Below are 19,235 nucleotides of genomic sequence, written 5' to 3' on the forward strand. Positions count from 1 at the left end.
TAAAATAGTATATAAGCTATATTAAGGATTAATATTTAAAATTGAATAAGTTTTCTGATAATAAAAATGAAAAAAAAGACGGCCATGAGGGAAATCAAAACTCGAATTCAATCGATTGTTTTCTCGTAGGTACATTTCTCGAGAGATACAATAAAAACTAACCTACTGGCTTTTTTTTTTTTATTTATTTTTAACTACATACCTATGTATGGTGTGGTAATATGTGAATAGTACGATGGACGGATCAGCTCAATAATATAATATAATAATTTATATCGGTGGTATGCACAATGGGCATTCAATAGCGATAATTATTTAGTATTAAACTCGGACGCCCTTTACAGTGACGTAACTTTGGTTGGAAGGGCACATAACCATGTGTCTTGTGTTGAACCAAATTTAATCACAATAGTAGGTACTGCATCAGTTATAACACTAAAAAAGTTTGTTTAATTTAATGTTATAACTATTTAGGATAAATGAATAGAGTAATATTTAATAATAAAATATTGTACAATTTACCAACTGCCCAATGCACTTTTTAAGAAAGCGCATATTTTTAGACATTCTATTATTTATATTTTCATTGAATGCTATCGATATGTGTCAAGATTAAAATTATTTGGTTATAAACATACGATTTATAAATAATTTAAATATCGCGCGTTGGTTAAGTATAATCTTTCAAATTTAATGAATACTGAATTAATTATTGCCCTTAAACATCATTTTGTGACTTATGATTGATTAAATTGAAAAAAATCAATATAGTTGTTTATATACGACCAGAAATAATACTATAGATGTTATTATTGCTAGTTTCTACGTATTCGACTAAATAAATAGAAGGTATATAATTTGATTTTAATCTTTAACGTTGCACATTGCAAACATTGTCTCAAAGTCATTACAAATGGTATATTAACAATAATCATATTATAACGTATTACTTCTACGGTTAGCGTGTTGTTAGTGTTCGATACCATTAATTTTTTTTTTAATAATAATTATGCAATTAAAAAATTCTTCATACCAGAGTAACCCTACGTTTGTATAAAAACGCAGTCGTCCCAGTTGCGATGACAAGGTATAACTCTATATGGGATATATAATATGTGACGGTGATGGTGTACGATTATCGTGTATATATACTACCTGTATTCCAGCACCCGTCGTTTCTATATGCGCGATTACAACCCCTTCGATAGCGCGCCTGGTCGAGACGATTCAATAATAACGGGCACGTCGGTAATACGACACGCCGTTAGAACCGATGCTTAACCGAAGTTGCCAACGACTCGAACAACAACACCGGTAGGGGTAACCCCCGATGCGTGAACTTTGGACACGTAACAACAGGTCGTTAACACGTCATCGTCGTCAACACCGTCGGTATCGGCGTGCGGTCCGGTAATTTCGATACATATAATTATTGGTAGATATTATAGTATAAAATGTCTATATATATATATATATAGCACATAATCATCTAATAAGCTCGTATGCGACGAGCCGAGACGGAGGACTACGCATGGTTAGTTTAAGTGGCGCAGTCACTATGCAATCGGAAAGGAAATTACAAAAACAAATAAATAAAAATTTTGGCTCGGCTACAGAATTTTCACGAATTTACGACACGACGTTTTTATGTCCACCCTATCGCCGCCGTTGTCGTCGCCGTCGTCTATCTGTCTGACACGCCCGATCCGAAACAAATCACTCGACGATGGCACATTAAGTTCGATTAACCTTTTCTCCTGGACGTGCGTACGTGGGCGCACGTCGTATCTTACGACGACGAGACGGCGAGACTATCGCATCTTTTTACGGTCATGTTATAAGCGGTGCGAATGAGTGTAAACGGGTGTCCGGATACCGATTAACGTTCGAAATTTGTGTTCCGCGAATACATACCAAACACACGCACCTGCAGCAAATTTCTGTGATAGTCGTGACCTATATTGTAACTAGTTGCACAGAGCTTAGTTAAAAATATTTCCGATGTACAAAGTTCGTTGTCCTAATTAAAAGCCATCCACTCGCTTACATCGTTATTCGATATCTATAAAAACCGAATTAAAATAATTAATACATTAAAAATAATTCAGTAATATATATTTCACCCTATTAAAACGTATGAACGAAAAAAATGTAAGACTCGATATTGTTAGAATACCTGTTTAATTTTTATATAGGTAGAGCTGTTAAGATAAAATCACAAATCAATCAATAAATACCTATTTTATGAAAAAATACTATTATTTCCTATCGTAAATACTAAAAGTCGTATATATCTCATTTATGCATTTTCAGCGTACAGTATTGGGTTAATAGCAAAATTATTTCAGTAATCACTACTTTTTTTTTCCTGGCAGCTAGTGAAGGGTGTATAACACATACCCAAGGTATTTATGAGAAACGCTAGCATTAATTTCCATGGCAACTAAAAACTAAAATGTGTATTAAAGCGTACCCTTTGAATAAAAAATCTCTTTGGAATAATATTTTTTTATAAGATATTTAATAAATATAATATAGAAAACTATTACTAAATAAATATTCAAGAATTTTATATTTTTTATACCATACAATTTGGATTATAAAATGTAATATGTTTCAGCTTACTTTATAATTTAATATTATATAATAGGTAGGTAACCTAGGTATACCGATTATAATAACCTTACCTTATAATAGTGCTTTGTGCATTGAATCTAATTATATGTACTTAATTGATAACTGATTATTTTTATATGGAATAATAATTTAATTAAATTTAGAATCGTTTATATTATATTTTTAAATTATTAAGTGAATAAGCAATGTGGATATCGTAGTGTGCTATTATTTATTATTATAATTATTTTGTAATCTGTTGAAATATAAAAACCGTTGATAACATTTTAAACCAGCAATTTTCTGTTATTTTTTTTTAATATATTTTTTTAAGGTTATCGGTAGTTTTTTCTTATACTAACAAGTTAAAAAAACTACTCAGAAAATTGAAAATGACCTTTTAAAATCACATTCAATTTTTGGAGCTGGTTCACTACTCGTACAAGTATTCACAAAAAAAACTTCATTGTAAAACCATTATATCCCTCGTTTCTCTCAAAATCTAGAATGTAATACGTGCCATCACCCAGAAAACTAATGATTGCATTTTTGAGCCTTACAACCTACACATATCGATTCTTAGATTATATACAAAATATTGAACCCAACCTTTAAGAATATATTATTTATATTATGAGCTAATGTTATTTGTTTCAGATATAATCTTAAAACTAAAATAAGTGGATTTACAATGTGTTTTTAAATTCAGATTTAATTGAATTTAAATTAATACCCACACATCATTCCTCGATATTCAATTCAATACATTTATCGTCAGTGATGAAAATGTGCAATATTGCCTTGCAACAAACGTGTATAAGATTGCTTTCAATGTTTTTCAATTTCTTCCAAACCTTTATAAATAGCTTTCAAATTTATTTTTAGAATTTTTAAATTCTCATTTTTCAATTGTTGAAATCAGAATTTTTTTTTAAGTTACAGGAAGTAAATTTTCGCTGCAACTCGTTTGCGCACATTCAAAATTTTTTACCTGAAAATCGATGACTCGTTTGCGCACAACTGCAACACATTCACACACATGTACTGCAGTACAAATTATCAAATATTTTATAGCAATATTATCTTATAAGTGTAGATTATATCATTGTGATTGTGTAGATCATATCATTTTGGATTTTCTAAACTACTTTTAGGATAGTTTTAGTAGGTATGGTTCAGTTTCAGTACATTTGTAGTTAGTGTGTTGGACGACGTAAACTATTTAATATGGACGTAGAAATGTCTAATATTTTTGAAACTCGGCGGGGAAAACGATGTTTTAATATTAACAATTATAAATTTAGTGAGTATCGTGTTTTAATGAATGGAAATTTTAATTTTAGATGTACTAATAAAAAATGTTCTGCGAGTGTTATTGTTAATAAATAAAATAAAATAATAAAAGTAACCAACTCCCGTAAACATGAAGAGTATAATAATCGAACAATCACGAGAGAAATAATCAGAAGTACTGTTAAACATAGTGCAGAAAACGATTTGTATATAAAACCAAACAAATTAATAACAAATAAATTTAAGTTTGAAACAGACAGTCCTAAGCCTGTTAAAGTGAGAAGGAAAATGTGAGTTCTGACAATAGTGATTTTTGTCACAGGTAACCAAAATATATGTGCGCAATCAAGTTGTGTATTTTTGCGCATACGAGTTGTAGCCCTTAATTTTACGCTGACCTCACATGCTATCTTAATTGATATAAATATTTTTCAAAATAATATTTTTAAATTGATGTTTAAAAAAAAATAATTTATCCCCGGTATACTTATTTATTGTTAGTCGTCTTGAAAATTAGTTCAAAGAGCTAAACGTGTTTGATTTATTTTTACGTAGATATAATATATAATAGCTTTCATGATACGATCACTATGCAAAAATAAATATTTCATAATTGTTGAAAATTTGCAAAGTGCGGAACGGTAATATCTCAAACACTAATTAACTTATTTATGACTTGAACAAGTTTTTATTTTTATTTTAGCTTTCCACAAAGCATTTTATCAATAATAATTGTTGATTATAAGAAATACAATTAAAATTAAAAGATAAACATGCAAAAAATAACGTTCAAAGAATAAAAACGTAATGTTACAGTTTAAAACTAAAAAGATTTTTCATGCAATTGGAGATGAAACGCGTAGAAAATTTAAAATCGCTATTACTATAATTACTATAATTTTCCGCCATACTTATATCATAATGTCATAATGAAATACTATACAAAACAATACGAAAATATTGTGATAGAATTTTAGGAATTGCAATAAACGATAATTTCAAGAGTCATTAATTGAGTTCAAATATGATTTTTTTTATACCCGGGCGTGTCATATTCAATTCACACAATCGGTAACAATCCATTCGTAGTTCATCACCACTACAGTAATCGCCGAAATATAATAAACAGGGATGTGAACATTGAAAGTTATCAATTTATGCAACACACACACACACACACACACACCTAATCGTTAAAAAAATAAATCGTACATTCTTAAACTTTGTCTTAGCGTTCATGTCTACAAATAAAATGTTTATATGATATTGGTCATTTATCAGTGGATACTGAACAATGACATAGATACTATTTGATAGACAGAGTTATTTAATAATATTATGAATCGGTTTGCTCAATAGAAAAACCTTATAGTTAATGGTATAAATAAAACGAATTAAATTATTATTTAATAATGAAGGTAATCAGTCGGTTTCAGAGTAAACTTTTAAAACGAATTTTACGTAATCAGCAAAACTGAAGCACTAACGTTGAAAAGTATTTATTTCATTATTTATAAACATGGAAAATAGGAGAGGAAAAATGAGATAACTTTCTACTATACCAAATGTAATTTTTGTAACTGCTGATTTACAATAAAGAATGTTTAACCACTGCGTTCCCAATTTAGATTTGAACCAAGAGAGCAAAGGTTATAGTTATAACCGATTTTTAAAGAATATCGATGAGAACCGCATAATTAATCTCATCCAATACCTTCGAAATATCTGTGAAGATAGCATTGACTTTCGACTAGTTTTTGATTCTATTAAGAATAAAATATTTATTGTTAAATAACATGTTATGGAAAAATTATTTGGTTCAAAGGGGAGATGAATTGTTGGCCGACAACAAAAATACCGAAATAAACAATTGATTAATAAGGATATAGGACAATAAATCGGCAAGACATTCCATTTCAATATACTTGATGATCCGGAAAAAACATTATCTCATCAAACATTTCTCATTAAAGAACGGTCAATAGGTATGTTGAATATTTTAAATAATAATTATGCGGTTTAAATTTTATATTTATTTTATGTGAAGACCAATTACTTTTATTTTTTACTGTATGCATCGTATAAAACTATGAAATTAAATACATAATAAAACGATCTATTATGTATTCGTTTCTAGTAATGTTTACCGATAAAATCACGTAAGTAAACACGACCTGATTCAATCTTTAGCAACAACAAATATATTTTATCTGGTACTTAGTAAAAAGTTTCAAGACATCGTGCTTAAGAAATACAAAAATACATCTAGGTAGCACAGATTAAATTAATTAATTAATAGGCATCATTGATTATAAAAAACAATTTAGTTTTGCAAGTTAGTATTTTCAATATTATTAAACTACCTTTGACCTTCTTATAATTTAAAAACCTGTGATTCCGCTTACATATACAATTTTATTATCAGCTGGTAGAATAACTCTTTAGTACAGTGGATTCGTCCAAGTCTTCGAGTTTATACGAGCAACCACTTAACGTGATAATTGAATTTCGCCAGAACGTTTCTGCATTGTGAAATATAATTTAATTATATGATTTTTAGCTAAAATTTACTCGACTAACTACCTTACAAATTTATTTTCTTAATATAGTATAACGTATTGCTATATGCTGAACTTAAAAATGTGTAGAAATAATTTGTGGAAACACATTATTTTATTATACAAGTTGTTGCAAAAGAAAAAGAAATTGCTTACTTATAATTAAGTACCCAACAAACGATAGACCTTATATTATTACTGAACTATAATAAGCAAAATACCTATTTTTATTTCAGTCCGATCAGTTGCCCACGTTTTTTGACATTGTCGTTAATCCGGTATTCAACACTAGACAATTTTCGTACGTATAAAAAACCGGGCAAAATTTATATTATGGACATTCTCTAAAAATTTAGGTATTCTCTAGGCGTTTTATATAATGACTGGGCACTACAATGCTACTTAAGTAGTTTATTCACTTTTCTTTTCCGGTAACGTCGTTACATCGTGCTACTATACATATTTTATATTTTATTATTCTTCCGTCTCTCCGTCCGGTTGAATACGTAATACCGTGGCACCTAACCGTATGCCGGAGTCGCTGTAATGTCGCGACGTCGTGTGAATGACATCGGAAAAATATAATATATAATATTTAATTCTCATCCCTCTCCAACTCATTCTGACCAAGTGGCCACGTGGCGTTGGACGAAGACGGTAGCGTTTTTTCAAAATTAGAGCGGCTGCGGTGGCGCGTGTATACATATACTTGTGTGTATTCAATTATGGCTGAATGTCTTTGGCGGACCGTATTCCTCGCACGTACGGCACCGCGTATATACGAATACGTGACGGGCCGCCGAAAGAACGCACAACTTTTAATACGATTCTGACATCTGATCCGGAGACAGGACCATATATATGTATATATATATTTGTGTGTGTGCGTGTGTGTGTGTGTACACTCGTGGCACCCCCTCCCCCCCTCGTCTAACTTGTGTACTGCGAAAAAATAAAAAATATATATATATACGCGTATTATATATATTGTCGTCTCGTTGTTTGGGCGCGCGCGTGTGATCTACGCCGCCGCCGCCGCCGCCGTCGTCGTCGTGTCCACCGCCATCACGTCTATATTATATTATTATACTGTGTGCGTGTGCGTGTTGTTGTGGTTGTGCAGCTGTGGCAACAATGCGGGCTTTGAGTAGTTACTAGTTACTGATTTCCGCCGGAACCTGGCACACAAGTATTTTTTATTGCCGCAGCAATCGGGTCTTAGTGTAGAATGTTCCCGCGACGGCCGGGTAAAGTAAACATAGTCAAGTCCGGTCGCGTCATTAGGTACAATATAATCAACAATGACCTAGGTATTATATAGAACGGTAGACGCGTTTTTATAATTATTTATTAGAACTTTTGGTATACGTACGAAAATAATTTTTGAAAATATTATGTCTACGTGTTTCCGCAGATATCAGAAAACAAACTAAAAAGCGCACCTTTTATTAAAGACCTTTCGGCCGTTAAGGTTGAACTCAAAAGTCTGTTTTCGCGATTTTTTTTTTTTTTTAGCCATTTGTGCTTGATTATAATCATTGTTTTACCTTAATATAGTGATATACTGATATCTAGTAAAAAGCTACACCATCACAACTTCGGTATTGTTATGATGACGTGAAATCATTCGATTGTCGTAGTCACTGCCTCAACGGATACCCTGATATCTGTAGCCGATACGACAGGACTCAATGAGAGTTATTTTATAATGTGTATGAGTCACAGGTGTGTTATAATATTAAATTACGTAATATCGTATCCTGGGACGGATGAAACGATATAATATATTCATATAATATCGTCTGATGGCGTTACCTGCTACTCACACGTAGCATTTTCGTAGTCATGTAGGTATAGATAATATTATTAACACAATTTTATCACTTCCGGTCTGTCGGATAGACGTCTGGCACTTGAGCATCCGCAAACGAACGAAAGCATAATATCATATTTCCATATAGGTTAGGTTATCATGTGAATGATTGCGTTTCTATGACAGAATCGGCACAACAAAAACGTGTTCGTTAAATTCGTTAAATGAAACGCCAATGACTAACAGGAACACAAATGATGCATGGCGGGATAAATTTTAATTCATGTTCAGGAATTTAGATTCTGGAATAGTAATAAATATATTTATTTTATAATAATAAATTATAAGTATTTTTTTTTCTAATTGTCATTACATTTTGTGGCTATGAAAACGCTTTAATATTTAACACTGAGAGCAGTTATTGGTAGAAAATTGTATTTAGTTGTATGATAAATATAGTACGCTTTAAAATAGTTAAGGGAAACTAAAAAATTACTGGAAAATGAGAATATTTACACAATACCAGCTTGCGACAAAATTGATTTTCTTATGTAATTAAAAAATAAATAACTGTAGTTAATTGAAATATTTACTAAATACATATACTAATATTTTCTAAAAAAGAAATTATTTTCAAAGTTCTTCGGTTCATTTCAATTTTATTTCTTGATTTATTATATTCATATAATTTCTGTTAATAAGTCGAAAAACTTTAAAATGTAATACAAATTTTTCTATAAGCTTTTTACTGGAATTCAAAAAAACAATTTAGCGTAAACCATAGTATTTTTTATGAGAAATTGAAATAAACATATTGACGTCATTGAATATTCAGATATATAATAACAAATTTATCCTCAAACAATATTCTTATTTTTTATTTATTTAAAAAATATTAATCAAAGATAATTTACCTGGTTTTTCGTAAGTTTTTCAAGCAATTTAAAAATAAATCTATATGAGCGCATATTTTTAAATTGTTTAAAGGGCAAATTTTAACAAAAATTTTCAAATTATGACATTTTACACATTATTCATTTTAATAACTGAGTAGTTTTATCAGAAATTATTAAGTATCAAATAAACATAAAACAATTTTTTTTTTTATGATGATGAGATTGAATATTAAAAAGAAAAATAAATAACGCACCAATAATAACCTGTCTTAAAAGTACCGAGTTCTATATTCGACATTTGGTTTTTGTCTTTTTGACAAGCCTTAACCGATGCGCTTTGTATTTGACTCGCGTACTTGGCGTGCGTGTCATCTGTAATCCTACTACAGCATTGTCTACTAGGAGCTACGATCCAAGTAAGATACATATAAATATATTTTTTATAGAAATTGTATTGTACGATGGTGTGTATGATAAAAAAAACCTCGTGATTCCTTCTAAACATCTAGAAGAAAGTAATAGCATAATTTGTTTATTTCCCAGCACTTATTAAGTGTAAGGTCCGTCAAGATTTTAACATAACTTTTAGAACTGTATTTTTTAAGTTATTATACTAACACAATTCAATTTTTAAAATATTTAAAATAATTGTAAGCTATTTATACCTTGCACCTCATTTACATTATTTTACAGTATTGGCTTATAAGTTCATAACGATAACATTATATCATAAAAAATATATAATACTATAATGTAATAGGTATAAGTAATTACCATTCAATATATCCAATTCTTTAGAAAAATATTAGTTAAGCTTATCAAAAAGGTGTTCTAACAGAGAAATAAGTTACTTAAACTTATATAAATAAGTTATAAAATATCCAAAGGTATATAAATTGAAACACCGTTTCTGCTCAGAATAGTTTTTCGTATTCAACGATTTATCATTGAATTCAAATATAACACGTCTAGTACAGTAACGTTCTCAATACAAAGTAAACTCAAAATCTACTATACAGCGGAACGATTTCCCTTGGTTTTTTTTCGACGTGTAGATTTACAATTTATCATCGTTTGTAAATTATAATAATATAGCATGTAGATATAAGCAATTAAATGCAATGCAATGTTTTACACACATACAAAGCTTTAAAAATAGTGTGAAATTTAAGTATACTGATGAATTGGGTATAATTTCAGATAAAAAAACTAAATAAATAAATGAATATTATTAATATGTTATATTATTTTCAATTTTTTAGATAACAGGTACATGGAATTGTAAATGAAATTACACGTAAAAAATGTATAAGTTTTACGTTTAATTAAACTTAATAATTATATTAATGATACGTCAAACATTTTATGGTCAGAGCAAACATATTAATTTTATAATACATAATAAATAATTAATATCGAATAATAAAAAAGAAACAAACAATACACAATTCTCAATTTTATGAAGTTTTTCCGTAGCATGCATGTCTATTTTAATTTTAAATATAGCATTGATACCTTGTAATAATTTTAACACATACCTTCTAGTAAAATATGCTCTTGGGTTGTTTTATCAGGTTTGGTATTTTTTTTTTTTTTTTTGGATCAATCAGAATGTATTTGATTACGTTTCGCTGTCGAATTAAACATTTTAATTCGAATAAAATATCTAAGTAAAATAATATCTCGATTTGTCCTAGTACGCGAAAAACAAAGAACATTTATTTATTTTGAAATTACCTGGTCTCTAGTTACCACGAAAAAAATTATCAGATTTCGATGAGCAATTATCAACATTTTTTTTCAATTTCTAAAACATTATTCTAAGCATACACTTTTATGATTAAAGTTTTATCAAATTAATTTATGAATATTTAATTATTTCACGTGATTATTAATGGAAAACTCTCTAATTAAAATAATGAAATGCGTACACAAGTATATTGGTATTATAATCTATTTGTTTTTACGTCATTCTATATTCTATATTTGTTGTTTTATTTATAAAAAATAAAGTATAAAGAAAAAAATAGCAATACCAATGTGATATAATGTTGTTTTTTTACTTTTGTGCATTTAGGTAGATATATATTTTATAAAAGTTTCATAGTTTAGTACAATGTTATAAATATTATGAAACGTTCTATTTAATTAATTTATTAAATAATGTCAATCAGTTAATAATAATACTAGCATAGTGATAAACTGGAATATTTAAAGGAAATATAGAGTTATACCAATAGGTTATGAGGACAGATGGGGATAAATCTACGTCGTGATACTATAATGTCCAAAGGGAAATTATCCCATTTCCGAAATGTCATTTTGCAGTTGAATATTGATATCTACTTAACAATATTACAGTTGTGCATATTCATATCATGTTTGAATACAAGTGACATATAAATTCTATAAATATATATTTTTTTATACTTGAGATAAGTATTAACTTTTTTTAAATTAATTGTGATACATAATTCTTTAAAATACATTTAAATTTAAATGGCTCAGTGATTATAAATTACAATTTAAAAAAATAACACATGTTTTTTACATTAATGATATATTTTTGTGCACGTAGTGTACCTACTTGTCTTATAAGATAAAATTGTAAAAATGTAAGTAAATTAATTTCAAACTTTGATTAGTTAACGACTACTAATAAAATGTAGATAGTTTTCATAATTTTGTTTTAAAAAGTAACTTTATTGTTTTTATTTTTTTTTTACAAGCATATCCATTACTTTACATTACATACTATTACAGTTGTAAATATTTAATGAGAAGTAAAATAAAAAAATATGATAAGTTTTTGAGACGATCAAAATAAATAAATTATTAAATGATTGCTGTAATGTTGATATAAGTGAACTTCATTTTTATCAAAAAAAAAAAAAAATAATAATAATAATCATAAACTAATTTAAAAATATTTATTATAAAACTAATATGATTAAAAAATATTAGAAATTAATGGGGAAATAAATTATGATTCTTTAAGAGTGGTATAATAGTTACTATTCTTCTATCTGTCAATATAATAGGTAGTTAATCAGTACCCAATTTATTTATTATAGATGTAATAAAATAAACGACAAAAACTGAAAATAGCATATGCTAATAAAGTTATTATTATTTTAATGATCAATGTAAGAAGTCTTGCAAAATATTTTAATAAAATCGATGTAAATAATATCAGATTAATAATAACCTTCATCAATTTTACTCATAATACTTTAGCGCAGAAAAGGTAATATGATAAAATTTACTAACGGCAAATAGGTGAACACCTATAGTAATTGATTTTCAAAAAACATAGTTTTTGTGAAGTTATTCTATTATATAATATTTATATTAAATCCTCATTTAGTTAAGAGAAGATAAAAATTATCTGAAAAATATTTAAATATCTGGTTATTATTTATCACTGAGTTTTGATAATATATACAATTTCAAAACTAATTAATTTAAAATTTTAAGTGTAATTTTATCAAAATAACATCGGTCGGTTAACTTATTAAATCAATGTATTTTATGATAATAGCTAGATGAAATTTAAATGTAGCTATAATATTTAATAATATTATTATTATAAAATTAGGTACTAGGTATCAGAATAATTATGATTAAGACATAATTTTACCATGGTCATTAAACAATAATAAATTAAATATATTTATTATTCTGTCGTTCTTCTCTGATAATTGAGAAAAGAAAATAGTAGAATTTTTTGAATTATAGTTCACTTCAACAATTATGTTAGTAAATATATTCAAACAGAAAATCGATAATGCAGATAATGTGTTCTTGATTTATATATAAATATTATCAAGCATATGATGACAAATCTTTTTTATTTATAGTATGGATTTAATGATTTCACTTTATATATATTTATTTTGTTTCGTTAAAAAAAAATTTCCTCCAATACACAAATCTTTTTTTTATATATATATTATATCTAAGTACAATTATAAACAATAGTTATTGTATATTAGTAATAATATCACGTCCTTTAAAATTATTATTAATTAACTTTTTCAATGTTCTAAAGTAATGACTTCTCAAATATTTCAAATATTAGAATAATAACTATTTAAACATTTTAAATAATCCAAACTCTTGTATCATAATTCGATTAAACATGCCCGAAACAAATTAAGGAAAACAGAAAATATATTTTTCCTCTAGTTTAAATCGTTATAAGTAAAAATTAAATTACATTAAATCATTGAATATATAACCTAACCTATAATTTTATAATTAAAAGTGAATATTAATATTTATTTTTGAATTATTATAAAAGAGTTTTCTTATAAATAAAATATGTAATATATCTACATAGGTAAATACCCCAATATAAAACGTATCTGTGGCACTGTGTATAATACATAGTTATATAATATGAAATACATATTACTGAGAATAATAAAATAAAAAATAAAAGTAACAGCTAAAGTTATCTTTAAGTATAAATTAAATGCCTAAAAATAATGATTATCGTATTACTTATTTAATATATATATATAGTCGGGTGTTACCGCTGGGTTGCTACTCACCTCACGCATTCACAACAATTGTAATTTCAGCCCATATGCTTATTGTAACCATTATTACAGATTGTATATATTCAAATAAATATTTAAAAAAAAAAACATATATATAAGATACAATTAGTTAGAAAAGTTATATACTGAGAATAATGTGCGAAATAACATATTTATCATATTTTATAGCTTTCCATCGAGGGTTAAGCATTAGACCAGACATAGAGGAAATGTATTTTCAAAATTTGAGAAAAAATCTTTATCTGTGAATTTGTTAATTAGATAACTGTACTCTCTATATTCACAAGAACAAAATTATACGAGTTTCTAAAAACTCTTTGAAGCAACCTAACCTTCAGACATCTTTTAACTTTGTACAGTTCTATAGAAAACCGTATACTTAAAATATAAACGTAAACAGGCTAGCTAAACATTTTGTTTTGTTTTTCTAAATCCCTGTTTCTGTGTTATAGAGTTTTGGTTTTAAATATAGTATTTAAGCAGAAGTTTTTATTGAATTATTTTCTTTCGTAATAGTTTTTAGAAAGCAAAACTTATTTTTGAACATTTAATAATTTTTGAAACTTCTGTTTTAAGAGTTTAGATTTATTTGTATTCCAATGATTTTTAATAAAGAAATGTTTGAATTATTTAATAATTTCTAATTTAATATTCTATGGAAAATAGTTTTATAATCACTTTTTAAATTATGTTGAATTGCAATTGATAATAGTTGTATGTACTTTTTTTTATTACTCTTAATACATTTATATAGTTTTAATGACTACGGTATAAAAAGTAAATCAATATTTTATTGAAAAACTTAAATTCGGTGTTATTAGTTATAATTATATAGGTTTGATTTAACATCAAAATTCGTAGATTTGTGCGTCTAATATTGTTTAATTATCTTCAACCGTTATATGTGTAGTGGTTGATGTTTTAGTTGAATAATTTAAAAATAAATTGTTTTAAGGTGTTGTACTTATAAATATTAATTCTTTAGTAAAGCATAAAATCCCCACTAAAATAACTGTTAGAACAACATGCACATATCTAATGAGTGGAAAATGTGACATAATTGTCGTAAAGAAGAAAACAAATCTAAACACGAGTTATTTAAATAGATAAGCTTACATAGATAGAAATGCATTTTGTATATCTTACCTAGATAATTAATATTTAGCCCCCAAAATATGTGGGATAACACTTCCTCCTAATTTTCAGCTCTCAATATTCGTCAAGGTTGTTTACGAGTTGTCAGCATTTAATAAAGACCTTCCTTCGATCGATCTTAACGTAGTTTCTACTTTAAAACGACACCTACTTACTTAATTATTTGAGGTCTTAATGTTGATGAACGTGAGAATAAATGTACACCCATAAACTTCAATTGAGCATATTTCCGACACCTTGTTAGAACTTGGGTCAAATCGCCAATATATATCACTATCAAACAAAACTTTAAAAGTGAATTACACATAAGTTCTTAACAATTCATATATTTACCTTGTATTTATACTTTTATGCACCTTATTAATTTATCCACTTACATATTATAGGAAGAATAAATTCTCAAACCAAAACAATTCCTTTGCGGAAATTACTATAAAATAATGAAACCATCAAGTTATATCCAAAATTAATGTTGTAAAATCAGAATATTGTATGACGGTGATTGATCAATAATATAGCTTAGAAGATTATAATAAACTTCGATAATTTTCTAACAAATCGAAATGTCTACATATTGTATCATAAGCTATACCACAAACTATATAAAATAAAATACATCTGTAAAAAACCATTCACTATTCAGACTCTCAAAATTATTAAAAAGAAAAGTCATCTTGTAAATCTATCACAAATGTATGTGAAACCTGCGACCACCACACATTAACAACACCACAGCCACACCTAATTCTGACACTGCTATCCGGTTTTCTTCCTTCCCGAGACCTATACCTATTTACGTCTTTCAAATATTTTTAATGACATTTATAACCACTAACAGTACTAAACTTATACAGCAACATACAATAAATGTATCTAATCTAAATTTATTTTCATTAGCGTAAACCTATATGTATATTTACATTTTTTTAACGACCCAATTACATACATTTTACTTTTCTCTTTTTGTATATAAAATAAATTGATTAAGTGTACCAGTTATAAGTTAAAACTTAAATAAAAGAAAACTGCACACAAAAATAAAAATAAAGTTTATTTCATTTATTTTATCGTAATACGTTTCTCGTAAATTTCGAATGAATCATTGTATAGTTTACGGTTCAGCAACATTATCAAGAAAATACGAAGTTCCAAAGATTAAGTCATACGAAAAAAAATGGCCTCGCCATATAATGCTGTTAATGGGTAGTATTTTACAACCAACTTCGTACTTCGCGCTGTGTTATGACGCCATAATTTATCGAGACATTGGTTTGGTTATTAAAATAATAATGCAATCATCATCATCACCATCTCAAAAAGAACACAATTTTAATATACATCAGTATATTACTATTGTAATCGAAAAACCTCTTATAATTGTATATAACGTAAGTGGCAAAACACAAATAACACTTTTTGATCTTTGTGAACTTTTGAAATAAGTCTGTAAGACATTTTTGCGGTCCATCTAGTGGCGTTATCGATATTAATGATATTACGATTATTATTATTGTCATTATTTTTATTATAACCATTATTATTATTGTTATTTATTTATACTATTTTTTTTTTATTACTTTTTATATTACCTACTATTATTATTTGGCATTCGCCAAAAAAAAAAAATACTAAACTCACACATTCATCTCCGTTATAATTAATACTATATATTATATTGTACTACTACAACGGCTCCATTACGGTTGTAGTTACCGAGGTATGAACTAGTAGCGTATTGGTTAATAAACCATGCCGGACACTAGTTATACCAATAATCCCTCATAAACCGTAAAATAAAAACTGAAAAATCGATTAATTTCCAGTAGGTATATTATAGAGTAAAAATCTGCCGCAGTTTCTTATAACGTCGACAAAGTCTGCTGCCAACTGTGCGTTGCACATGCTGTATTGTATAAAATAAATAGTATGTTCAATCGATTTCCTTCAAAGCGGAGTTCTATTTTATTCTATTGGTGCATCTCTTTAAGATATGAAACTACAAAAGTAAAATATTCTTGTGTTGTCGTCGAAATCTGCGACGTATAAATGCAGTACAATTGTCTTCTTACTCACTTACTCACACGCATGCATACACACGAATACACTTAATAATATGTGATTCATAAACGCGATCACGTAAATTATTTTTATGAAAAATTAATACGCTTTTGCTTCAACTTAGAAGATATATTCAATAAAACTTTAGAACCACCACAAAGTGTCGTATAAAGAGTCTTGAAATTTCAATTATATTTTGTTTTCAATTATACATTAAGAATAAGTACTTATTACCCAGTATACTAGTATCAATTATTAAAATGAGTTTCTATAGTTTCTATATTATAATATGTTAAAAATGAGTTGTTAAACTTTAAAACTTAACTCTTTCTAGTTATGTATAACTATTAACCTTCACCTGATTTAAAAAATTTAAACTTATAAGATAATTATTACATATATTATTTGTATTTTTTGAAGTTTAGATATTATAAATTATTTTACCTAGTAAATACATAAATTTATATAATTTACTATAATTTTAGATGAGAACTTGATTCATAAAATATTATTATTATTACTTAAATATATATATTATGTATAATGTATATATATATATTTTTTTTTTTGATTTAGTGTCAAATAGTTCAACAACAGAAGTAATATTCTTATTTAATATTTTATTTTGTTGCTTCGAATTAAGATTATGATGTGCTATGATGTTATATATTTAATTAAAAACAATAATAAACATCAGCGTTCGAAAAACCGTTTTATGCAATTATCAGTTTTAGTTGTTGTATCCAAAATTTTTTCAAAATGTATTGATAGTTAGTTATGAATAACCTTTTTTTTTTCTTGACAAGTTACTGTCAAAATTGTTGTGATAAATATAAAAAATAAAATCGATTAATCAACTTTTTGAAAATTCTATATTCTTTAAAAATATAAATGTAGCATAGTGTTATTAAGTTTTTTGATTAATCGATAAAAGTATTTTAATGGTTGATATGTCGACAATAAAAAAAGTATTATAATATAATATACTATAATATTCACTTAATATTAAAATACGATTTTTTTTGATTTTTTCAGATATCGTTCTTATATATGCTTATTTATAATATAAATTATAATTGAATAAATACAATGAAATTCAAAAAAAAAATTATTAATTATAATTAGTACAAAATATCATGAATCGAAGAATATAAATAAAATATTGGTATATTAAATAATTGTTCATATTTTATTTTCATTTATCAAAATAATTTAAATATAGTTATATGATGTGTATCAATCTAAATTATATTATCTTGTTTGAAAATGAATGTCAAAAGTTTTAATTAATGTTATTTTATTTTCAGTCATCAAAATCGAATTGACAAATTGTCAAATGTTTCACCAAATATGATTTCTACTAATCCTACTAAATATTATAGTACATATTTTTTATTCAACGTTTTATAGTTAAATATTATTTTTTTTTATATATATATATATATATATAATACATTATAAATTGTCTTTTTAAATACAATAATAAATAGGTTACTTTATCTATAATATATAAGTTAACAAATGCAAATTAATAATTTAAATATTAGCTAACCTTACATGATATTGGGATGAACTCGAAAACTACTACACAGCAAATAAACGTCTCCAGTTTTGATTACTATAAATTCTGTAGTGGTTTATATTTTAATAATAATATTATCTAATAAAATGTATTTTAATATATTTAAACTCGTGGTAAAAGTTAAGTTAAATAATTACGAATTTCAGTAATTTATGACACTTTGAATAAATTTTGTAATTTTGTAATTGATAAAATAATGCTATTATTTGAATGCGTGATTTAGTGAGTAAAACAAATTTAAATAAATCTAATTAAAAAGTTTTGTTATAGTAATTTGCAATACTATTTTAACAAATACATGCATGAATTGTATTAATTTACCATAGGTATACGTATACCATTACACATATTATTATTTATATGAGAACAACTAAGCATAAGTTGCTTTGTTTTTAAAATAATATATTTTTAGATATTTTTCATACATTTCAAAAAATAGTTTCTTCATTAGTTTTTTCTGTATAATTGAAAATATAATAATACGAGCTTTCAAGCTTTATCATTAATCCATAAATTATATATTAGGAACTAGTTCAAGTTCATTGAGTATAAGTAATTGATTAGGCTCGAGTTATTATTACCTACCCACATAAATGTGTAACAATACTGTTAAAGTCCTAAGGGAACTATGACTACTGTCTATAACTATTATACGCTTTTGTAAGTATAGGAGGTTTGTAAATGTAACAAGTTAAGTTA

Source organism: Rhopalosiphum padi, chromosome 1, assembly GCF_020882245.1.
Source record: "Rhopalosiphum padi isolate XX-2018 chromosome 1, ASM2088224v1, whole genome shotgun sequence".
Taxonomy (NCBI): domain Eukaryota; kingdom Metazoa; phylum Arthropoda; class Insecta; order Hemiptera; family Aphididae; genus Rhopalosiphum; species Rhopalosiphum padi.